The 27,610-nt window shown below is 27.5% G+C and overlaps 1 protein-coding gene across 10 annotated transcripts in view; it reads right to left on the reverse strand.

Annotated features, from left to right (window-relative positions):
• Positions 1-27,610, reverse strand: part of LOC126735974 (homeotic protein antennapedia-like) — a 419,235-nt gene that overhangs the window by 71,468 nt on the left and 320,157 nt on the right. The window contains exon 1 of one of the 10 annotated variants that reach the window (XM_050440107.1): positions 17,263-17,882. The exons of 8 other annotated variants lie outside the window; for them this stretch is intronic. The gene's annotated coding sequence lies outside the window, so the exon portion shown is untranslated. Of the gene's footprint in view, positions 1-17,250; positions 17,883-27,610 lie in introns of those variants that run through there. One more of the 10 variants, XM_050440100.1, reaches the window with a different exon arrangement.

A 27,610-nucleotide genomic window follows, 5' to 3' on the forward strand; every position in this document is an offset into this window, starting at 1 on the left:
ATAATGGTGGTTTATTTCTCCTCTAAATGTGCAAAATAATTTGTCATGTTTTCTTTAATTTTTGGCAAAACCAAAATTATTTTATCAATACTAGCTAATTTTGTAAAATAATTAAGATGCATTTTTTACATACTGTGTTTATTGGAAAAGTTTGCATATAATACAAATAAATAAAATATAATTTCACCAAATATTTAAAATATTTATAATCTCATGGTCTTTTATTAGAATACAAATGTACTGATTTTTATAGCCTAAATGATCTCTGTAACCTATTTTTAAATTTTGCTTCGTATTAATAGTGTAAAAATAATTTCATGTAAACTTGTTCATAAAACATCAATTTTCTAGCATATTATAGATTTCTATTTTCAATTAATACTTTTTGTATTACTACTTTAAATATACTAACAAATATTAAAACTAAAATAAAGCTTTTTCTACTAAATCTACTACTAAAATCACTAAATTAAGTGTTAAGAATTCTTTCTTATTAAATGTTAAAATAGAAAAGTAATTCTAGATTAAAGTATTTAGAATAAAATTAACATATTCTTTCCGTTTTATGAAATAGTTACAAATATTTCTCGTATATTAATGCATACTTTATTATGCTGATTAAAAAACGTTTTTATCTTTAAATAATTTTATTTTGAGAGCATTCTTCTACGTAATTAAAATATGCACTATTCATTTACCTGAACACTAACAAATATTATAGTAAAATGTTCAATTAATTTAATTTGCATAACTTAACTGGACATTAATTTGTGTTTATATATTAAATGATATAAAATTAAATCCATGTATTTTCGTTTTAATTTTTAACATCAACTTTACCCTTTGCACTTTAGTATATAACATTAATACCAGGAATAGGCTGTGTATAATTTCTTCCTGTCGGTTATAAGAAATATTTTTATTTATTGACAAATGTTGATATTTTTAATTTTCTGGAGTATTTAATTTTTATTTTATTTAGACTACTCTAGAGAAAAAAATTCCAACTATTGAGTGGGAAAAAAAGACTACATACACTCTACATCTTAAAGATAGATAACATTATCAATAATAATAAATAGTTGACTACAATATCATAATAATACAAAAAAAAAGTTTATGGTTACTATCTAGGAAAAGTGTACTATTTTAATTTCGGAAAAACTGCAGTTGATTATGTAACACTAATCCTGAACATAATTAAAAAAGTTGCTTTGCACAAAAGGGAGACTTTGTAATATTTATTCTTGTTACAAATATTCGTTCTTGTTCGTTCTATTCAATGATAGGTAAAAAGTTTTAGAATTTTTAGATGATATGCGGGCACATGAAGATGTAAATACTACAATAAGTAAGGTGAACCAATTTTATTATTTAAAAGTTTTTGTAGGACAGCAAATTTTTGCCTCTCTGAAAAAAAAAGATAAACACTGCGCCCACTAGAAAACATTTCTAGTAAGCGCAGGTATAAAAAACTAATTTTTGAGTGTATTTTGTCAGATTTATATAAAAGAAACTTTACGCCTAACATTTTCTAGTTCATTCGTATGTTTTGTATAGTATGGTGACCACACCATAAAAGCATACTCCAAAATTTAAGATATTGTTAAATGTTTTTTAGGTTTTTTTCTCAAAGAGTAAGAAACAGCTTTACATTTAGCAGCATTAATAGGAGTATTGTTATTTTTGCACCATGTATTGCCATGATATAATTTTTTATCATCCGCATATAACAAACTATTCACAATGAGCTGCTCTGTTATACTATCTATAAACGCGTTAAAGAAATCGGTCCTAATGTAAAACCCTATGGAACCAGATATTGCAATTATCTGAGCCGAACTACGAATATGACATTTCATGCGCTAAAAGCGACCGGTAAGGAAAGTATTAATAAAGTTTATTAAATGGGAAGAAAAACCATAATTATAGTCACGATATATAAAAAGCATACCATGGTCTAGTCGGTCAAAAGCCTTTAAGAAATCCGTATAGACACCGTCACTTGTAAACTGTCATTTATTGACTCCGATATATGTTCTCTAAGACAAATTAAGTTTGAAGTAGTAAATCTACTACTAAATCCATGTTGATGATAATATAAAAGACCTCTCATTAAACGCTAAAGTAGAATAATTAGCATGTTTAAAATATTAATAAAAGTTGATTATTGTAATAGGCTGATGGTTATTAATGAGGTTTTTATGATTCTTTTAATGTACTAGAACTATCTTTGATAACTTTATAAAATTCATAAAATGCTCTTGTTTTAGTGCCAGATTAAAGAAAATTATTAATGGTTTAACAAGCACATATACGAAAAGCTAGTATTTTGTCAATGGCAACTCTTGATTTCCGCTTGATAGTTTTTAAGGCAAGTAGAACATAATTTTTGGTAAAATTGAAAACAGTTATGGGTTGTTTATATGGAGTTTAAGTTTTAACAATATTATTTTACGATGATCTAGTAGTAGTGTACGAAATGGTCAAACTCATTGGCAATACCGTGAAGGCTAGTTAACAATTCGTCTTTTCGATTAAACATGGTTTGTGGTAACGATCTATTTCCTTGTATTATACTTTCTTGATTTCTACGCCGCTGTATTGCATGTTAAAGGGCCATTTCAGCCATCAGGTGGGTTCGCCCTGGGCTTTGCATGGTACAAAGAAAGACATAGAGAAGTGGGTGGAGGGGATAGAACGGGCAGGCAGAACTTTGGCGGTAAAAATCTCGTAAGGAAATCACGCATGGTTTTTGACATAATTTATACGTATCGTTAGTTAATTGTGGCTATTTGTTACTTTTGCCCAGTTTGACGCATACGATGTTGTTGTTTTTTCTTGTTTACAACTAATTAGGTCACTGGCAAAACAAGTGAACAAATAAGAAAAACACAGTGCAGTCACAAGAAGTTTTTTTGTATTTTCATTGTAAAAAAAGCAAATAAATAATTTAGAAAATTAATAAAACCTAACAAACAACAAAATACTGTGTAAACAGAAACCGTTAAAAAATATATAATGTAAGTATTTGAGAGGCATATTAATGACGACTTGAGCATATTAAAACACAGATGTGAAATTATCGAACCAATAAATTAAGCAAATAAAACAATAGGAACAGTGTAAGCTAGCACCGCCGAATTCATGAATAATAAAACCGACATACGCCTCTACAAGGCAAAAGTCTAATCAATAACAATATTTAGCCATTATTACCTCCCCGCCATTATTGTGGCGCTGTCACGAAAAAGTAAATGTTAATGCCCTAACACCATGGGTATTAAAATTATAATTCAAACATAATAGTCGCAAATTCGGCCATAAATCATTCATGGCCGATATCCATTTACCAATGAATTAATTGTTCGGATCGGTTGAACGTTACCAAACCGCAAAACAATATTTCGAGCCGTGGCTATGAAAACGCAAATTATTTTAGGGTTAGAATTAATTACTTTTTTAATTATTTAGGCGCGTTTGGCGGTTTGGCTGTTAGTGGACCACTTTTTTGGTTAACTTAAATATACAGAAAAAAATTATTGTTTTTATGTTTTTAGTTGAAATTTTAATTAATAAATAATTGTATTAGATATGAGTTTTTTAGATAGCCTTTTTTATTTCAATTTAACTTTAAAATTTAGAAACATAATTATTATATCTTTCAATTTTTCTAGTAGGTCGTCATTCTATAATTCTTTTAGTTTATTCTTTATGTGTTATTTTTGCTACATGTCCAGCCCAACTCGACTTTAAGCAAACCATTTGTGCTTTTGCATCCTTAATCCCGATTCTCTGTCGTAGTGTCTCATTAGAAACCCTTATTCATTATTATAATTCCTAATAGACAAGGTTCTATAACGCTTTGTGTAACTCTCAGTTTATTTACTAACTTATTTAATAACATTGAAGTCTCCATACACTAATTTATGAAGACAGTATGCTTTTTTGAAAAAACTTACGTTTAAGACACAATGGAATCTTTGACCTAAACATATTAGTCCAATTCTTCTTGATTATCTCTGCCTATTCTGATCTCATGTTCTAAATATCTATACCCATCATGTACATACAATGATATAATTTCCCTATATTTGTACTGATATAAACCAGTCACTAACCACATATTGACCAATAGTACTAAATGTCAAGTTGTTTTGTATAAAAATAATAACACCACCTTTTTGTCTTAAATGCATAATCAAAATGGCCATTATTACCCTCTTCTTAAGTTTTTAGTTATTTAATTTGTTTGCATATTACTTAAAAGTTTTTTTTTCCTTGTACCAGAAGGTTTTAGATAAGAACCAGATTTATCATGTATTTTGTTTTTGTTGGGTTGATTTTGAGACCAACTTTGTGGAAAGGAGATGTCAGTATTGACAGCATTGTTTTCGTTTTACCTCGCCAATCTGATATCAATATAGTATCGTCGGCAAATCAGTTTTCTATCGATATTTATTCCTAGACTCTTCAGCACAATATTTTTAAACCTGTATTCCAGAAACTTGTTAAATAACTTAGACGAGATATTGTCTTGCTATTGAACTCCATGTTGTATCTTAGTTTTATCGTTTTTCTCATATACGCTTAAACTTGCTGTTGTATGGTTATAGATATGTTGTAGGATAGCAGAGTATCTACGTTCAACTCGGCAGTCAGTGCATTGCACATCTTGTGTCTAACAAAGTCAAAGGCTTTTTTACAGTCCACAAATACTAGTACAAGACGGTCAAAAAAATAAAACAATAAAAAAATATACATATAGAGAAAACAAATATACAACTGACATGAGTCAAGTTTAGATTCATGGCATCTTGTAATAATTTTGGTAAGTTATTTGTAGAAGTGTGACAAAAAGCTAATTGGCCTACTGTTGTTAAGATTGACAATATTTTCGTTTTGTGCATAATAACTATTATGCCATTATTTAAGGATATAGGGGCTGTTGTTTCTATAAGACATTTATTAAATAAGACTGCTATTGTCTTTTGTAATATCTCTTCTCCTTCTTTGACTGCCCTGTGCACAACACTATCTTACCATTCTTCGTCTCTGATAGTGATTTCTTAATTTCCCATGTAGTTATTTTCGACAGGTCTTCTGATTCCTGATTAAAGATAAAGGATTGATTAAAAGTCTTTTATGATTTCCAAGATTTTTTGTTACCTGTGGTGGGTTGTCTTTATGCTCCAGTTTATTAGATACTCGGTTTTTCCTCTTGAGAGTTTTTTCTTGAGTTCATGCTTTTATTTTCTTTAAAAGTCCTCGTTATCCATTTGTTGTTATAGTTTTTTTGAACTGCTTTTGATATGTCTCTATTTATCTGTCTCAACTAGTCTTCATTTTTTAGATGTTTCTGTAACATTTCTCACTTCTGTGTCATAAGAAAATTGTACTTGTTGAGAGTTTTTTATCTTTAATATTTACTATTAAACAGTTTTCTTGCCGGGCTTTTTCGAATCTGTTATAAAGAAACGCAGTGTTTCTATCTCCATTTCGTTTATATTTCCTGGATGCTCGCTTATGGTTCGTTGGTATTCACTACTAATTTTGACTGTGGTCCACTTACTTACTTTCGTCGTAGTAAGTGTTGCCCTGACCATTCTATGGTGTTTTTACTGGATATTACTGGATTTAGTACTGTAACATACGTCGGTAATAAAATAATCGATCCTGCTTTTGTAGTTTTTTTTCTTTTATATTCTTGACATTTATTTCTTAATAATAACTAATTTGAGATTTTCTGATTTGCATTCATAATTTACCTAAAATTATATTCATATCGAATCACCGTAAATAACTAACAAATATTATATTTACATTTTTACAAACCTAAGCTTGCATAACCTAGTAAGACATTATTAACTCTTTCTTATCAAATGTTAAAACAGAAGAGAATATAAAAACAAAATGACTAAGAGTTTTATTTAATTGAATAATTTTTTATTTTACTTTATTTAACGTAAATCAGCAGAGAAGATAAAAACATTTAAAGAGTAGAATCTAAAAAATTTAAATGAATAATGATTTCAAGATACTATCAATTAAGATTTCTAAAATGTAACTATGAAAGAGAAGCTTAATTTTTGTAACCAAAATCTTTAAATTGTACTATTTTCAAAATAACTATATCCATTTTTAAGAGTTTATTTTTTTAATTAATGATTTATCTATGTAGGTTGCCACAAAATGCAAAACACTAATGGAAAAATCATAAAACCGTTTCACTTCTGCCATAGTAAAATATAATCGGCCGTTTCGATCTTTCAAAACGTCCCAGTTGTTATATATTTTATTTTCCGTTGCCAATATCTACGGCGACCATCGTAAATAAGAACGGGTTCTAGCAAAGGCAGACACTGTTATTAACACCGCACAAACCATTACTGACTTTATTCAGGACTGACCGGGCCGAAAGAAATTAATTAGTTGCAATTACCGAGACTTATCAATTGATGTTATCGTCATGTAAATCAAGCGGCGCACCGTTTGTTTCGTTCGTTACCATATTGTTAGCTAAAGGGTCACCTGTTTCAGTTTAACAAGTAAAAATTGGCATTCCTGTCTATACAATTTTTTTAAGTAAGTAAACAAATATACCTTAGCCATTTAATATGCAACCAACATCAGTTTACAAGCAAATGAGACTTGTGTATAAGCTACTCCCAATTACTCGCTTTGATGGAATCTACGGCGTACTACCCACAAGGCGTTTAAGTAATTTACCCAGGCTATTTTCCAATCAACTTATTTGTTCTTTAGACAAATACAAAACGTCTTCCTAATTGGAATCCGAATTAGCCTCTGCGAGGCTCCTGGCCTGGACCCTGCTGATTACTTCGTAAACTTACAGGACCGGCCTTAATCTCTAAAGTATACTTTCTGTATGTTTATTAGTTTGAAATGTCTAAAATTGGATTGCGATTTGCAAGCGTAAAAAATTAAATGCATAACTTAAATGGCCATGTTGATGAGAATATAGGTTTTTTCATAATTCCTAATTAATATTATAGAAAATGATGGCAGTTGAGTTGCAGAAATTTCTGATCAATTATTTATGTATGATAAATTATAAATTAGTACTACTTAGGTTCCTTATTTAATTTAAATATGAAATCTCTTGATGGTTGTTTATGGATAACCGGAAGCAAAAAAACCAATTTGATGAAAAATATGAGCCGTTGATATGAAGTATTGGACTTCTGGAGTCAGCAATCTTATTTAAAAGACAAGGAAATAGAACCTTGCTTTATAGCTAAAGCATCTTTCAATGTTCCTCTGTTTTTTTTCTTACATTTTACCCTTTTGCCTCTTTTTCTCTTTATCCTTTAATTTTTGTAGTTTGCCTTTATTAGTCACTCTTTTTAGTATTTTAGAACTTCTCATAACACTTTTTTTTCTAATTTGTACTATTACATTCTAGCACCAGTCTTTTAAATCACTTTCGTTATTACTATTATTATTGTTATTTTTTCTGTGATTGCTTAATGGGTCTTTAGTCGATCCAAGTCCATTCCTGTATGAAAAGGATCATAAATAAGCATGTAGGAAGCTCCCTCAATGGAGAATCAATTTGAATAATAATTATTTTTAATATTAAATATGCAACATTTTACTGAAAAGGCCATAAATCGTATTGTAATTAGAGATCTGGCAGCTCTGGCCCTCCTTTATAGAGCTCTCGATAGGGAATCCAGCATGCATAAGCATGTCTCATTATACTGGGGTTTGCCGAGTTAAAATGGTCGGTTCAGCCATAGAACGTGCATGATAAATAAAATCAGAATCAAACGCGTCGGGATTAATAGGGCCGTATGCAATTTTTCATCTGCCACTAAAGAACCCACCTGCCCCGAACAAAACGCAATAAAGAGACAGTAAACACCGTAATTGAAAGATCGTGAGTTTCGCGGAGGGAAAATGAATGTTCTCGGGTTTATTATAAAAGTTAAAATTATTGTCGGGGACGTTGTAATTTGGTGGCTCGCAGCGTTTCGCCGATTTTCATCGCATTCCGCCGTAGCCGGCGAGCCGCCCAAGCTGCAGCAGCTAATTTATCAAATTTCGCTTTAACTTTGGGATTTGATGACTAATTATTTATTTATTTTATTCTTTAACTTATGTTTTTTTTAGATCTAGATAAAAAAAAATCGACCAAATATTAAATTGCTCAATTGACGATACAGTTAGAGCTATTTTAATTTCTAGTAGCTATCGCTTGTATATTGTCTAATTCAAAATTTTGTTTCTCACTGGTGGTCAAAATTAGATTAAGTTAAATGTTAAAGTTATGCAGTTCAAGATATTTAACTTACTAAACAGGGTTAAGTGTTGTTATTTTTTAAAAAAAGTAAAAATCTTAAAGATTTGTAATGTCGTCCTTGTGCCTAACTAAATTAGAAATTCAACCACTTAATACTTAACTCTACTCAGGGTTGAGTTTGTCATATTCGAAACTTTACCAGTTTATCTAAAATTAAATTAAACAAAGGTTAACTAGAACGTTGAAATAATAATGAGCGGTATCGAATTTTAAATCAAAAGGCCTAGGGCGTTATAGTAAGTAATGAACTAATGAGAGATTTAAATATAGTCGACGATATTATTAAAAAAAAATAGATTATCGGTAGATAAAAGAAAAAAATAAGTAAAATAACATATGTTTATTTACTATTGAATTAAGCTAGGGTACTAGTATTAATCTGCTATCATGTGTAGAAATAAATCAGATGCCACTTCTCTTATAGGTAGTTTTAGTCCAGTTCCAGAAGTAAGTTGTTCCAAACCAGATCAGAGACAACAGCTGATATAGTGATGGGAATCCAAAAGATCCCAGGGACTTAACTCAACCACCAGGCAAGGTACACTAGGTATCGCAGGATCCAAAAAAATAAAAGGTTTACCTCAAGGGTAAATCAGAGTCCAGGATAAATCCAAAACCAAAACAGACCAAGAAAAAAAAGAAGAAAAACTAAGATTAAATGAAAAACTGTGAAAGAAATATCCTATATTAAAATAGGATCAAACAGAAATCATAAGTCACCTCACAAACCAATGAGGGTTACCAAAAACATGCCTCTAAGAAATGTGACGGAATGTGTTTGAAGCCTTTAAATAAATCCCCGTCCTCCAAAAAAAACTAAAATAAACAAATCCTGCTAAGAATGCTGAAATAAATAAATAAGGTGAATGTCAGAACCACATTTTTCTGAGATATTTGCAGAAGAAAAGAATGGAGAATAGCGTATCGGCAACATTACAAGTAACAATAAGGAGCAAAATGACTTCATGGAAGACCATGACTTATATGAAGAAAATAAAAAAGATCTAACTGTAACTGGATGGAAACCAAAAAAACACATCCTACAAAATTGTAAGCTAGATACATGGCTTTTCTCCCTATTTTAAAAATAACATATTTGTACCTATTTCTTTAAGGACTTAAGTAACGAAGTATGTACTTAAATATGAAGATAAATAACCATCCACAATTTAGGAGCATTTTTTTAAATAGTTTTTCATGCTCTTTCAGGCCGTAAGTATCCAAAAAAAAAGGTGAGAGAACCAACAAACCAAAAATTTAACAAGAACGACCAATACAACTCCTAAGACAAGCTCTAAACACTGAGGAAATAAGATAAAATAAGGTAGCTTTTAGATTTTGATAAGAGCTTAGATCTAGTGGAAACGAATTTACAAAGATACTAGAAAAATATATGGAAACCATAATTGGACCTAAAAAAGTACCAAACAAATGACAGGCATACAAAAATATAGACAAAAATTACACGGCAAGATGCAGTAATTCTAATCCAGTCCTTATTTTCTATGGAGAGAGCATAACAGATTATAAATTTATTTACCAATATAAGCAATTAACCATCCGATAACTTTAGAACAAAGTTGATTAATATTAATATTTACTAATTTGCAAAATATAGGCATAAAGAGCTTTTTTAATCATATTTACCTAAAAAATCCATTCAATTTTTAATTTTTCCTCTAAACTAAAAAAAATGTTTAACCAGAATTAATTTTTTAGATTTTGATCCAATTCTTATTTTCCTTTTTTATTATGTTGAAATTTAATTATTGGCTTTAATATTATTTTTAATATGGGTACAAAAACGGAGTGGGAATTGAATACAAGGGAGCGACTATTTTATAGGTTGGCGCCCAACAGTAAAATGATTCATTATTAAAAAATTTAATAATTGATTATTTTGATATAACAAATGGCTTTTAGCATAGCATTTAGCATTCGTCATAAAATCTATTTTTTCAGCTCAATAAAAATTCATTTAATTTAAATAGGTTATGTAAGTCTATAAATTACAAATATAAAAAAATAAATAAGTGATAAAACTTAATGAAATAACAAAATCTTAATTAAAATAAGATATTATACTAAAACAACATAGTTGAATTAAAATACCATTAATTGGGATTTTGTTTTTATAGTCACTATTAAATTTTAAACTGACTTTTAAAGTAACTTCCAAATTGAAATTAAGAACAAAACTTTTAATATAATAGTTTGTTTTTTTGTTCAGTTATAAATAACTTTATAACTAATTTATTTTATAACTACATACATCACACAGATACCAAATAAATTAAATTATATTCTGTATTTTGCACTAGGGATTGGTTATATTTTACTAGATCTCTTGCATATATATTATGCATTATTAACAGTGATGACCTTCCAACTGTTTGTCTTAGATTTGAACTTGCAAACTTGTCTATTGACTACTTGATACATGTATTTTTTGCAAATAAATATTATGCATTTTTATTAATGCTTTTTTTATAACATTTTTATAAAAAAATAGTTTTTTACAACAATCCTGTAGTTTGCTGTAGTTATTAGTTCTTTACAGATTGTCGGTTTTTATGTTAAAAAATTATAACACAAGAACAATAGCAATAAATAAATGCTTTCTAAAGTCATATTTTAACTTTTACTTACATAGGTCTTTGTAAAATTGTGTTCGTTATTAATAGATGTTTTTCAAATTATAAATTTTAGACCATTTATTCCAGCCCACCAAGTTACTGGTATATCTTTTAAAAATGCATAATTTGATAGTATAATTACTTTAAATCGCATGTATGTTATTACATATTGAATCAAAAACTCATATACTCATATCAACATATATTATGGGCATTACCGTTAGAAGTTAAACCTTCAAGTAAGCAATTTGGCAAATTGCTTACTAATATAGTTTAAGATTTTAACATTATTTTTAATATTTTATTAAAAAGAAAATAGATGTATTATGTTTTATTAAATAATATTTCCTAATGCGGAATATTAAAGATCAGATATGAATTTTTTTAAGAGTTCACCAAGCAGATTTAACTACTAATTTAAATTATTTAAAAAAAAAATTATAAATTAAATGAAAAATTACCTAATTAAAGTCTAAAATTAAAACTATTCAGGTATATTTTGAACCTAGATGTTTCCAAGTATAGCATTATATTACTGTAATAACTTAGCATATCTTGATAATAAGTAGACTTAAGATAATTTAAGTATCTAAGCATTTACAGTTAGTAGATGTTCTACCTAGATTAACGCACAGCTGTCTTATCTCGAACTCCATTCAGTTATCTTAGTTTTTTCACTAAGTTAAGAAATTTTGATTTAACTGCACATTTTGCAACACACATATTTCATATCTAGTTTTTTACATGAAGGCTATTTATTATACGATTTTCTTCTTGGCATTGTGAATTAATGCAAACAAACGATATTTGGCCTTCGCATAAGTATTACATGAATATTGTTAGCAATTTAAATTCAAATATTTATTTCATTTGTTACAATCAGTGATATTGTTTTCACGTGTCAATATAAAAAAACTTTACGTATTGCTAGTAATAGTAAAATTAGAAGATAGACTATGGGATTAATTAGGTTAAGAGTACTGTTATGTATTTTTGATTAGTTAAATGCAACAACATTTAAAAAAATCCTAATTAAATTGTCCATTTATAAATAATATTTTAATTCACAATACAAAACTATACTTTAAAAGCATATATCAGAATATAAATTAAAACGCTTAGAATTAAAAAAAAAAAACTAAGAAATATTCACCCCGTTTTAACCGTTTTAATATTCTGTATAGTTTTAAAACTTTTCACTTAAAAAGTCATTAACAAGGTTCCCACGATAAAATTCAAGCCTTGGAAAAATTGAAAAAACTCATGACCTAGAGTTCTTTTTTTATATTTAACCTAAATTGCAATTCCAAAACCATTAAAATACAGTTTGTATCATTTTATGTACACATCCTTCGAGTAGTATTTATAGCTAAATAATAATCTCTGAGGTGCGTACGTACCATTCAACTTTAAGTAGAAATTTTAAAATCAGGGAATACAAATTACTTTCTATTTTAAAGGTAAAATACTATTTATTTGAAATAATTTATCAAAATTGTAATGATTATTTAGGCTTCTAAAGGAAAATCTAATTTAAAACTATCATTAATTTTTTAGGCCTAAATTTAAATTTTTAGAATCAAAAAACAAATGTAGCTTAAAATACATAATATAATAAATTTATAGCATACATTTTAAATATCTTAATTAAAACTAGCAGTAAGAAGATTTCCAGAACTGGTAAAAATAATAGGATTTTTTCAATAAACGTGTTACTTCTAATAAAAACTTACTTTACAAAGTAAGTAGCTTATTTTTTTCAAAGATTTTAGAATTTTAATAAATATATTATGATTCTTAAAAATTCTTGTAACCTAAACTTAAATTAACATTTTTGTTGCACAAAACCATATACTTTTATAGCCATAATTTCGTATTTTTTACAGTCAGTTGATATTTTTTCTTTTCATTTAATTAACAGGCATATTTATCAATTTACTTTATTTGCATTAATCAAGAATTCCAGGCAGTTAAAATAGTTTTTTTGGCTTTTTCAGGCAGTTTAGTTGATATAGAAATACTTTATTTTCTCTGATATAGTTCAATAATTCTTAAAGGAACTTTGCTTTCTAGGTAGTTTTCTAAGAAATTGAATTATTTTTCTAATTTTCTAGGTACCAATTATATTATATTCTATTATTCTCAACATTTGAAGGAATTTACTATTTTTTTCAGAGAGACGAAATCAATTCTTTATTTTTCCAAGTAGTTGAAGTACTTCTCTGATTCTTATGGAACTTATATAGTTAAGCCATGCCTAAATTCTTCCAAAAAATTAAAGCAATATTTTAATTATTCCAGACTATGACTATAAATCCTTTTCACGTGGCTCAAGTAATTTCCTAATTTTTCCAGGCAGTTACAGGAATTTTGCAGAAGTTGCAAGGCAATTCTTTAAAGACATTTTTATTATTTTCCAAGCAATTTCTCCCTTCTGAATTTTTTTTCATGATATCATTAAATTTATACAGGCTTTTATAGCAGTTTAGTTGAAGTGTGTCTTTAATTTTTTAAAGAACTTTAAATAATTACTTACTGAAGTAGTTTAATAATTTTTATAGCAACTTGACTTTTCAGATAGTTTTCCGTGCAATTAAAATATTTATATAACTCTACAGGCAACTAAATATGTATGTTCTAATTATTCTCAACGTTTAAAGAAATTCACTAACTTTCCGAGAGAGTTCAAACAAATTATTAATTGTTACAGGAAGTTTAGGTAGTTCTGTAATTCTTATAGGAACTTAAGTTTTTAGATAATTGACTGTACCCTAAATTCTTGTAAAAAATTAAAGTTATATCTTAATTATTCTCGATTTTTCATCTTTTAAAACTGACCTGGTTAAAAGCCTTATTTTAAAAATTCTGTTTCTTTGTTACCCTCTTTTTTAAATTTTTTGCGAGTAATACAATGTCATTAGCAAAGATAATTATCTTAAAACTACGATTTGCACGCATAAAAATTCAAAATGATTGACTGTCAATCAAAATCAATATGAATCTTATCTTTATTAAGGCAGGCCACATCTAATAATATCTATTTATTATCTGATTCTATTAATACACATTTTTAGCTTTTAAAAATTACTGTAATTTGTGGAAGTTATTTTAATTTAGAAATAAGGAGAACCTGGACTATCCATTCGCTTTGAAGAAAATCTATAAGGACAGTATATGTATTAAAATTGTTAAAAGGACAAAAGCAGTATCAGTACTTAGATGGTCATTTTTTGTGTTATTCAAAGGCTTTTTATATTCTCATACATCTTAATAAATCAAGATGGACACATAGAGTCATAGCTTTTTAAGTCGATTTTTTCCACGTTCTTGGTTAAATATTATAATTTTAATTCTTTTTCCAGAACTTCTAGCGTAGAAAGCCACTGAGTGTAGCGAACAATATTTGAAGCTACCCCTTCATCTCTATAAATCAATTTTACTTTTTTGCCCCGGTGACATTTTTGCGATGTTTGTGCCTACACGCGTATACTTTTGTTAGCAAAGCTAACACACCAGTACCCACATTAACAGAAAACGTAATATATGGAGCCTCCCCCCATTGTTTAGCCTTTTATTCCATATACGAAACCGCATTAAAATATAAAATACGTACGTTTTTGATGCATTACACGAGAAAAATACAAATGCATTATCTTGTCAGCGATTTTAATAAAATGCACTTGTCACACTTTTGTCTCTTGCCATACAGCTAGGACAATATATGAAGATAAATGGCTGCTTTACTTTAAATTTTGGTTTGTTTTCAAACTTTGACGTGATCTATATTCGTACAATTAGGCATAAATTGGCTCGAAATTTAGTGGGAATTAATTAGATACTATTTGCTGAACTAAACGAAGTGAATTATTATTCATGATTTAAATATTTATAGAGAAATTTAAATGCGGAATATGCCATTCTCGGCAATAGATTGGCGAATCAGTATGGCAATTCAATTATGTTTATTTATAACCGTGGTTCATTCTAGTTTTATCGATTTAACAATATATATTATGTAATATAAGTATATGTAGGTTGTAGCTTTGTATATCAGTTACCAGGGTTATTTATTGTTATATTTATTTTAACATTTAATTACTTAAGTAGGTATTTGAATAATATGAGTGCATTTTAAGATTATTTATAGATATACATAATAAAATATTTTAAAATACTTACACAGTACCATGTAATTTTTATGTTTGTGACAAAATTAAAATTAATATAAAATATTCATTTAAGTTATGCATTTATTTTAATTGAATATTTATCTTGTCTAAGGCAGATTTACTTATCTTAATAAATACTTATTAGATAAAAATATAAGAAAAAATAATATTAAACCAAACGTATGTATTAAACAGTTGCACTACTTATATTCAATAATCAATAAATTTATTTATATAATCTCATTTATCAAGTAGATTCTTTGCAAATATTCAATGAATAATATGTAAAGTAAAAAAAACTGTTTTTTTTTTGGAAATGTTATAAAATCGCTCATTTTCTAATTATTTTTATAGTTAGAAATCCTACTAATTTTGTAGTAATATTTGAGCAGCTAAATTGTAATCTCATAACTTCCAACCGGACTGCTTAATTATTACTATTAAAATGATTCAAAAGATTCGTTTTAGTATAATAAAAGAAATCTCTGGCCATACTTAAAAATATGACAGCCAACTAAATTACTAAATCAACTTGACATAAAAAATAATAAAGATGTTACTTTCGTTCCAGCAACTCTCTTAAAAACAAGTTTTAATTCATTTACATCGGGAACCCTCTTCTCACGGGGTAGCGTTTTTAATTTTTAGTATTGAGCGTGAAATTTATGCCATAAACCTGATTTGAAGATGATATAAATATTAACAATTTTAGTGTTTAAAATTTGCTCTTTTTAATTTATAAAAGCATTTATAAATCATTCTTAGAAAAAGGGCAACGTGGGTGTCTACCTTTCAATGTTCCGATATCTGTTTTTAGTTCGCTTTTATCTAAGTTTGCTTGCTTTTTTTACCTGGGCCCTATTTCAGTAGCTACTAAAAAATGTGTACAAAATGGAGCATTTTGTTTGTTTAAGATAAAGTAGAAAGTTTTTCATAATTGTTTAATAATTTTTTTAAATATTCATAAGAGTATTAGGTAATAAATATTTTTAAATAAATAATTTCAAAATTTTGTAGATATCATCAAAAACATTTTTCCATAAGAACTTCTAAATGATTAAATTTGGATCTTTTGGTAAAATTCTTTTGTAACTTTAATTATAAAAATATTTTTTTCATAGACTTTTTAAAACAAATATTAGGTTTTACTTCTTAGAAATCAGAGCAATATACAAATATTATACTAAATAATATTAAATAATACTAAATTTATTATAAGTTTATTCTTAGCTATTGTTGTTACAGCGTATGTCATGACCATCTATGTTATGCATAATTAATTATAAAAATTTCCTATTAAACTTCTAGGTTTCTTTAGTGTTTTTTATGCCTAAATAGTGATATATACTTATTTGTATTTTAGCGAACAAAATATCTTCTGCAAGTTATTGAACTTGCTGAATCCTAATTAAACTTTTAGGTTTCTTAAGTTTTGGTATGATTAATAAGTACATCTTCCTTAAAGGACATTTAAAAGAATTAACAAATGATTTCAAAGTAAAAAAAATATCGTATTTCTTAAAATGACTTTTTTATAAAATACTTTTTAGAGCTTGAATTAGAAGCTTTGAATTTTACGACAATTTTTTTTTAGAAATAAATGTATAAAAAAATAAAGCAATTCTAATTACTAAATGATACATTTAGGATGTAAAGAAAATATGTGTATTTTTTCTCTAAATGCCATCACAATTAAACCCTTTTATTTGATAAAGGTTTTTTCTATTTTTGTTATACTATGTCACATTTGTGCATTTATTATTTGGTTTAGAAGTGTTAAGTGAATGTTTTCAAATAATATATTTTATTATATTTTTACTGAATCAATAAACTTGTTTTCAGTCATCAATATTTATATTTCGTTCTAGTTTATTGCCTTGGTGTTAGCACAAAAATAAGTCATAAAAAAGTTATTTAAAATACGAAAACAGATAGGTCTCTGCTTTTTTCAAAAGTTTCTATGTCATATATACTATATAATATTGTATTCGCTGTATGTTTATATTTTATTTAAACAAGTTTTTAAATGCTTTTTTAAAATGTCCCTTTAAAAGCCTTAATTTTCTTACTTTTAAAAACTATACATATATTTTTTTAAAGAAAAGAAAATCAGCGTTACCTTTTTACATACCAAAAGCCACCAAAACATATCAATTAATGAGATCCGAATTCCTCGGATGGACGACCACACAAGATGAACCCGATTTGAACCGCGGCATTTTTGTAGTTTCACCAAAAATTCAATTAATTAGTCACTTGATCCACTTGAGACAAATAACTTTTATTTGAAGATAGATATTTTTTTCCCACTTAAAAGAATCACTATTTTTGATTTTCTTACTTGAAAACACTGAGAACGCGACTAAACTCGCGACGCGAAAATCAAATACCGTAGCGCGGCAAAACTGTCAAAAATCAAACAGCACCGAAACTAATGTGAAAGAGTGGCGTTTTGATGATGATGATTCCCCGTCACTCCGTAGAGTTTGCACTAGCAGCTCATTGGTCGAATGCTTGTAATAGCACTGGCAGCCTGTCAGCATATTCAGACATCACTGGGAAACCGAGCGCACGCACGCCATGGTGCTCTCCCTCTCTCTCTCCCACTTGTTGATCCGCCATTGGTCCCGTCTCTTTTTAACGGAGGAAAACGGACTCCTTCCTGCCTAGTTATTTTCAGTTAATTCTTACAACACTTTGGCCGATACGGATGATTTTAATGTTGCCGCGCGATCTCCGTATTCTGATTATGTGTGAATGACTGAATGAGCTTTATGATATTTTTATGAGGTGAGTAATTGCCGGGATGATAAGTTTATAATAATATGGTTTATTTTATTTTATTAATGGCTTTTTACTAAGTCGATAGTTTAATGGTCAAGTGTTATTAGTTTAGTGTCAGTTCTAATTTGAATTTTTATTTTTTTTTTCTTAAATTTTTTATTAGTTTAAGCAAATTATGTATATTTTCTTTAAGTTTGTCAGATTAGAAATTTTTTTGCTCTCCTTTATATAAGGTAAATCACGTTTCTAACGATTTTTCTTTTAAATGATACAATTAAAAAAGTAAAAAATATAATACAGTTAGTGTTGCTATAACAATTTGGTTACTAGTACTGCTTGCCTAGTATGTATGGTAACCGATTTACATTTAGAAGTACCCAAGTTCAAATCCATATATTATTATATAGATTTTTACCATTTTTACGATTTAAATAAAATATAAATATAAGTTTTTATATAGAGAAGGTAAATGCTATGTTTAAGAATTTAATAAACATATTGCTCATCGTTATTAATAATCGAATACATAAAGTTGTATTAATAATAATTATTATTAAAATAAAATAAGATGTTTCAACATTTCTTTTGTGCTAAAAAAAATACTCGCTTTAACAAAAAAATTAAAGGCCGATCATTTCATGATTCTACTTAAGCAGACTCAGATTTTGGTTTTAGCATTGTAGCTCACACTTCATAAAAAAACTTATAATTCTAGAAATGCTTATAGATTAATTAATCAAGTAGCTTTCCTTTTAAATTATATATATCCAGTCACTTGAAAAAGTTCCAAATTTAAAAACAACATGAGTAAATACCAAAAAAAAAATAATTTTTTGTTTAACTCGTATACTATATTTAACTATTTTTGGATTAACTAATAAATTTTTTGATAAGATTGGCAAGTTTTTGATGTCATTTTTCATCAGTAATTTGTTTAATTCGATTGTAAGCTCTATGAAATTCAAAATGTTTCGATGTTTGATTTGAATGATCTTCTTTGCAATATAATGGGTATTTCTCATTTTACAGGAGTTTTAAAAATATCGTGATACAGATTCTGAACTAAACATTGTAGCCTACACTTCAATAAATAAAATTTTAACTTTAGAAATGCTGATTGACTATTTAATTAAAGAGCTTTTTTTCTTTTAAAAGAATGTTATATATATCCAATCATTTAAAAAAGTTCAAAAATTAAAATTATTCTATAATACAAGCAAAATAAGTACATACCAAAAAAAAAACAATTTCTTGTTTAATCCCTATACGAAAGACCTCAGCAAATATGCAAAAATAACCGCAATGAACAATCCAAAAATCATAGTTAAGTACTCAATATACACCCTTGCGGATTTATTCGACGTAAAATTATATTTTTGATAATTTTACTTATTTTCTATGATAATCGAATTATGTCTAAAAAAATGATGTGCAAAATTACAATAAAATGATCATTTAAATAGTTGTGTTTTATGCGTCTTTAATATTATTGTATTGTATAATTTTTTTTTGTATTTCCGAATAAAAATAGCATAAAATAATATGCAGTTTAACAAATAATATAAATCGTCCTGATATAAGAGCTTATTGCTCTTCTCTGTTAAATCGACAGAGTTAGTAAGCAACTAAGTATTTCCTAATATTTACTGCCATATTAAATTACCAAAGTGTAATTATCTATCTATTCTACCGATTATCAAAAAAATACTGCGGATGTAAGCTATTTAACGAATAACAAATTAAAAAAAGTAACAAGTAACATGCGCAGGTACACAGACAAACATTAAAAACCTCATTTTGTAAAATATTTTTAATGTAAGAAATGAGTGGTAACTAAAACTATAGAAAAGTAAGCCTCGTTGAAATAAACCATTTCTATTTTTTTTAATCTTTTTCATTTAATATTTGTCTTAGTTTAATTTGATTAACAACAAAAAAAAATTGATTCATTATTAGTTTTGTCCAGCATAGCAAGACCTTTGTTGTTTAATAGCTCTACTCTATTTGTTATAATATTTAGTTGAGCTTAAAATCGGGTGTTATGTTCGTGGTTTCAAGTTGAGCGTTATCGTAATATTTTGTTTTTTTAATAATTGATAATATATAGATTTGTTTATAAAATATTTCTTTAATAGTAAGTATACGTGTATGTTGAAAGAGTTCTGTTGAGGAAAATTGTGGATTTAAATTAGAAATAAGTTTAACTATTCTTTCTAAACAATTATCAAATTATAGTGTGTAATAAGTGAATTTAAATAGTCAATATAGATGCCTCCCCATCCTATGATATCAAGCAACAATTAATCAAAGAAAAATGAAGATTTTTTTTTAAAGTTATACAATTGGCTGATATTCTTTTTTTCTTATTTTTTACACCTTAATTTTTTAGTAAGATTGTCTGTATATACACACATATTGTAGATTGAGTCAATCGTTTCTTTAAGGTATTTTGCGCTCAAAGAAATTACGATGATTAAGATGAAGTTAAAGTATCTTTTGTATATTTATCCTATGTAAATGTTGATCATTCATCCATGAAAATTTTTTTTGTACACATGTTTGCAAAGTTTTTAATCTCTTTTCAGGTTTTTTCCTCAAAAGGTATTACCCTATTGTCTAGATACAAAAACCGAATACTGTGACACTTAAGCTGAAAAAGCTGACCTATGCGTATAATAAATGAAATCGAGCCCAATACTGTACCCTGAGGAATTCCGAAGTTAACTGTCAACATTCGGCTGTCATAATTTCCAATTTTTATCAATTGATTTCATTTAGTACGATATGATTTAATTAAATCAAGGTTCTCCGAATATGAATAGTAGTATTTCTTCATAAATTTAAAAGTCTAGATTAACAGGCTGGTGCGATTACTCAAATAAGATGCAACTATGTCAATAACAGCATTAGAAAAGCCAATATAATGACAATATAATAAAATTGAGTGGCTAACAAAATCAGAAGCTGTATAGTCCATTGACACTAATTCAGAGATCTTACTATTATTCTGAACCCGAATTGCGTCACCAATAACAATTCTGTTCTGAATCCAGATTGTTTAGGTGGTAAAATATCACTACAAATTTGATAATCCAGAATAAGTTTAAGACTTTTAAAGAAAGTTGATATAATACTAATAGACCTAAACTGAATAAAATCTGTTGAATGAATTAATGACGAAAGATGAATTAACGCAATATTAGTATTATCTACCCCAAATACTTTAGACCTAATAGGTAATAAAATTATAGAAGCAGTAGTATAATTAACCGGATGGAAAGAGAATTTATTTAAGGTAGGTGATTCATTCTAATCATAAAAATTATTTGATTTATCACAATTAATAATATTTCTCGCTTTGGTATTATCTATGAAATTTGAGTTAAAAGTTTTGGTATTTACAAAAGAATTAGTATGTAAAAGAATAGCATGTTCAATTTTCAAATTTATTATTATTAAAAGCCCTTTTTTCCGCTCTAATCGCTGTTGTGGTATAGTTTCCAAGTTGCTTATAGTAACTTCAATTAGCTAGCGATTTAGTTCACTTAGAATCCCTCAATGTTTTATTTTTTAATTTCTGTAAAAGCTTAATAATATTGTTAGCCATGGACAACCTTTCTTTTTCGCACAACGATAGTTTTATTAGTAGCATGCTTATTTAATAATTTAATTAAAATATTACTTAAAATATGTACTTTACCATCAATGGATTCAACTTCATATATCAATTTAAATGGAACAGCTATAACCGAACAAGTAAGTTAAAAAAATTAAGATTGATTTTGGTTTAAACAGATTTAATGATCCCCAGATGGAGGAAATATTTTTTCGTAAAAACGTTTATTCCTTAAAGTATAGTTTTTATTATATATAATACCTTGACTAAATTTAATTATTAGCACGTGATTAGGCCTGTTTAAGAATATTAAATTATTTTCTTTAATTTTAAATAGTGTAAAATAATTAAAAGAAAAATCTAATTTCGGAAAACTACCTTAAATGAATTTTAAATTTATTAATAACTTTTTAATGTTATTTTTAAAAATCATTTATTTTTAATCATAAATAATAAACTCATATTCATTAGACTTGGCGCCTTCTACTAAACGAAAAGCAATTTGTTTCCGCCGAATGATAGATTGAAGTACGAAAAGCCAATTTACCTGACTATTTACGCGTAATTTTATTGCCTGTTAGTTCCCCGTAAAGTAACATACTGCATTACGTTTACATTTTAGGAAAAAAAATCGCACACCTTGTTACTAGAAACCCATAAATTGATAAGCCGTCAAATTTACTTCTGTAATGCGGGTCGCATCTGCCTTATAAAAACTGTAAATTTCACGTTAAATTACAAATACATATGTACTAGGAAAGTTTTACTTAATATAAAACTGTTTAGATATAATAATAAAGTTAATTTTTAATTATTATGCTACAGTCTTACCAGTTGCAAAGATGATTTTTTCTGAAAGACATACCTGGAAAAAAAAATTACATTAATATGAATTACAAACTTAAAAAAACAGAATTTGTTAAGGTCAGAGGTTTATCAAAATCTATTTATAGTCGCTATACCTGGCATGATACCCATTTCTTACCCTTACTAAAAAACTATTGTCTCGATATGCCAAAAAAGCCCTTTCACTGAAAACCGATCCTACCTAGTCAATAGGAAACAAATTTCTCCTTTTATGTCATTCATCCAACCACACGTATGTACGTATATAAGCTACGTATTTAAAAGTGTGATTTATTGACTTTTTGCCTTTTTAGTAACTAGGTATTGTTAATGGAGTATTTAAAAAGTAAAGAAAAGAATTAAATTTTTTTCGAATCGTAGCCATGGCAACAAATTATTAAACTTTTCATATATTTAATAGCTATTGTTGAGTTTATGTTACGTTTTTTGAAAACATGATATTCGTTTACGATGCCAAAATACAGTGTGTAAGAAAAAGCATATATTATGTGTATTACTAAGCACACCAGTAATAATATTGGTATTAAAGCATATCAGTTTTAGCTCGAATATAAAAAAAATATAATTGTAGTAATAAGTGGCTTAAAAACTATTGTAAAAAGAGTAAGAAAAACTGTTTAAATATTATTGTTAGTCCTTATTGTAAATATTAATTTTTATTCAGACGTTAAGTTATATCTTCAAAAACAACACAAAGCACACTGTGTCTCTTTTGGTTGCTATTGCCAAGTATTTCTTTTTCTATTAAAAAAGTTATCCTTATAGAGATTTTCACGAACCTGTGACACTTTTACATTAAACTTCTATTACTTCTAATAAAAATGAATTTTTCGTTTGTTTCTGAGGTACAAAGTGAAAATTAGGAATTTAGGCTTTTAAGGGTGATATCAAATTTTAGATTTTGTATAGGTCAGAAAAAGGCGATCAAGATCCAAAAAATGCTATTTCATTAAAAAAATTGCAACGGAATCAGAAAAAAATACATTCCTGTTAGAAATAAACTCTTGTTATTTCTAAACTTAATGTACAATATTTGATTCACGTTGAATTATTTTGCTGATAAGAAGCAATCATTTCCAGGCTAAAAAATGCAAAAAAAATTCAAAAGCAGCATTAAAAACAAAAAAAAATTGAATTATTAAAGGAAAGAAAAACTTGCAGCAAAGGTACTGATAAAGTAGCCTTATAAGCATATAGTGAAAAAAGTCCGACAGGATATTCGAGAGTACAACACCAGTCGTATCAAGAAGATTATAGAAAGCAACAAATGCATGAAAGTACTGAGAACATTTTCGTTAAAGCAAAGACCAGTTGTAGTAAATATGAGTGACGAAAACGAATCAATTATATCAGACAGTCAACAAATTAATACAATAGTCCCAAGCAAACTTTCTTAGTTTTATTATATAATTAATGCAGAAACAATTAAAATGATGGAAACATTTTACGCTTAGTTTTTCTTTTGTATTTGAATTAAAGTATTACTTAATATCTGCAAGAATAGCCAGTTTTGTTGTTGAGTTAGCTATTTTTAGTTTTATTCTGATATGTTTTTTAGGAGCCACTAAATTTTATTATTGAACATACATTTTTTCAAAAAAATATTTTGTTTATAGTATTGCAAATTTAGGCATCTAAAATAATTTGTATAATAATAATTAATGACAAAAAAAATGCCAGTCTAAATTTTATGATATTTTACTTAAAGGACAATAAGATAATAACTAAACTGTACAACGTATAAATGATTAAGGCTTAATCAATAATTTTTATCATGAAATACGTAACAAGATCCTAACCCTAGATCATCGTAAACACTACCCTTAAGTGCTCCATCCCAGACATAATAGATTCATTATGTTGCTGAATGGTAGCCCGTAACAAAGCTGACACTAAGTATTAGTCATCCCCAGTTTTTAGGTCCGATTCGCACAGAACGATAATGGCGGCCCCCGGTCGCCCTTAAAGGGTCCTCGCCTCGCTAATGTCCGGTCCGCCCTTAAATCGGCCATGCGAAAGCCCTTCGTCCTTTTCGTATATTAATTGAGTCTTCTGGGCCCAGGGACCAAAAGGCAATGTCAGAGATACATGATTTACTGCGTCTTGGATGTTAGTTACTATAATTTTATACAAGTTTTTTTTGGGGCCTGGTGGTGCCTTAGATCTTAATTAAAATGTTCACATGCCACACAGTGAATTTAAGTTACTCTCTACTTATTTCGGATTTTGAAGCTTAAAGGCAAGGTCACTTATGCTGGAAATAGTTAGGTTACAACATTAATTTGCATAAAAAATAGATGATCATTTAGAACCATCATGATCACATTAGTGGGTAAATAGCGAAGTTTGCCTTAAAGAACCGATATTTCGGACCACACAAGACCAAATAAGCGATCTCTCGTGTCTAACCCGCGATCTCGACAAATTACGCCAACCACTCGGCTCTGTATTTACAATCCCACGACCCGAGTAATTGCCCCTGAAACGCAACTTTCATAAGACTTAATTTATGCCTGTGAGGCCTCTTTTCGCCATGATATCACTCGCGCTTTTAAAAAAATTGGGACAGGAAAATTATGAGGGACATTGTGTCTTGGGAGTTGCGCATTTATCTTTAGTTAGGCATGACCTGTTAAAATCTGCAAGAAAATCAAACTTTGCATGAAAATAATAGGTTCCACTCACTCGTTGAGTGGATGCATATGATCCATATGTACCTTTACTTGCTCAAGTTAAGATCAATAATAGAACTAAAAGAATATTTTCTTTATTAGGTAGCATTAAAAAATCATATACTTCTGGCTATGCTAGGGATTTGGATTTAAATTATTTATTTGGTTACAGATAATTTTAGGTTTTTGGTGATTAAATATAGTATTGAATCTTTACTTGTAGATTTGCAAACATTTTAAAATAATATATGAATCTTATAAAAAATCAAAACATCATTTAAAATTAGAAGATTGTTGGTAGGGCTGAGAGAACAAAATTATAAATACGCTTAAAGTTTTAACTATTTATATATTTAAATGCAGTATTTCCTAATGATTAAAATTAAAACATAAATAGAGCCGCAATGGAATGCTGAGAAAGACCACGGATATTTTTTTACACTTGCTATAATAAAAATTTAATTTATCATATTTTATAATAAAAACATAAATCAAGACTTATATCCATTTAAGTTATGCCTAAATTGAATATATCGTTTTTTAAAAAGGTTAAATAAATTACAAAAAAAAAGTCGCTGACTTTTTTAATGTAAAAAAGTCTACTAAATTTTAAAAATGAAGCATTTAGAAGCTTCTAAATTTAGAATCTGTTTGTATTTAATTACATTTTCAGAAAACTTAATTATGAACATTATTAGTAAAAAATTCACAGCAAAAAGATACTGGACTATGTAATCAGCTTAGCCGAATATTTAAGCTATTTAAGGCAAAAAATTGTATATATAATTTGTAAAATGTAATTTACTATAATGGTTAGATATATTTTAGGGCTAATTACATTAAAACTTTCAATTTCAAGATTCTTTCTGTCATTAGTAATTTGACTGCCAATTATTATGATAAAGAATATTTAATATACTGTGCTCTTTACTAAATTATTAAATATTTTTATTATGTTTATACTTATTTTTCCTTTTTTAAGTAAACTTTTGTATGAATTTCCTATCGTCTAAAATATATATAAGCAAAGAAAAAACTTTGGACTTTGTTATTGTAATTGTAATTTTTAAAATGGGTTAGTTAATGTGAGTTTTTAGTTTTTATATCCAAATACGAATATCTAGAAAATCTGTGAAATATAAACTTTTTAAAAATTAGTATTTTAAAAGTACGTAATAAGTAATTATTAGTTCGTTGTCAAATATTGTAACAAAAATTTGTACACAAGGGTAAGAAGAGGTATTAAAAAAAAAACTGGAAAAAGTTCTGCCCAGCAAAGGTTTTAAATTTTCACAAAATTAAATTTTATGATTTTTCGATAAATTTTTTTTTTTAATTTAATGACTAAATATGTATTAACTAATTTTTTTTTTAAAATTATACTTTTAAATAAACTAATATTTGCAAACAGTTTAATTGCTAATTATTTTTTCACTTTAAATAAGCTCTCTAAAAAAATGTTTCGATCAAAGGTGCAAAGACTATAATAAAACTCAAAATATAAATTCCAATTACCTTTTAATTCTATAATATGTATACCTGGTAACTAACTTAATCTTTAAATATTTGTGATAAAGTTTCATCGACAATATTCATACCATGCTTACAATTTTCTAATTAATTTTTTTTAAATAATTGTTTTACCAGGGCAAAGTAGTAAAATTAAAGGGCAAAGTAAATAAATTCTGTAAAGAATATATATATCTATCAGTAAAACTTATTACAATATTAATTAGAAACCAGTAACTTGCTTGAACTCAAATTAATTATAAACATAGATTTTTCATAAAAAACTAATATTAAAGGTTTTAAGAAACGTGTTTTTTTTTAAACTAATTTATTAGTAACACAATATTTTAAACAATGAACTAATCATCTCTAACCGCCTTTTTTTTGTTTTATTGAGCTATTTCTAAACGGTCTCCTAACTTTAATTTATAAGATAAAAATCTCTTATTACTCCGGTTTTTTTTCCTTTCGCTACATAATAGTTTTAATTTTATTACTAATTAAAATGTATGGAGGATTTCGATGATTATCGGAAAAGGTTGACTGAATCAGTAATTGTTCTCTCAGTGTTATTCATTACTTCCTTTTGTTCTTGAGCACTCTCGTAATTAAAGCCAAGAAACAACGCTGCAAATTGTACGTAGGTACTAAACGATAGTCCTTATGAAATTAAAATTACAACAAAAAAACGGAAGATAACGGTTTTAAAAGAGCAATTTAAAAATAATTGTTTATGCATGAGTTGGTAAGAAAAGTTTTGGATGTGCTACTCATTTAAAATGAAATTTTGTCCAAATAAAAATTTTAATTTAAAGCGGTAGAATTTTTGTTTGAATTTAGACAACAAATCTGGAAATCGGTTTAAAGCTTAGACTAATCTATCTTAATAAACTATTTTGTGAAGATTAGTTTATAAATAAAGCAACTATGGAATATTTAGGAAAGCTACAGTTAACAAAAAAAAAAGACATTTGATCATGTTTTATTAAAAATATCTTTACTTTCATTATATTAAAAAAAACATTAGAAAC

Source organism: Anthonomus grandis, chromosome 5 (assembly GCF_022605725.1).
Source record: "Anthonomus grandis grandis chromosome 5, icAntGran1.3, whole genome shotgun sequence".
Lineage (NCBI taxonomy): Eukaryota > Metazoa > Arthropoda > Insecta > Coleoptera > Curculionidae > Anthonomus > Anthonomus grandis.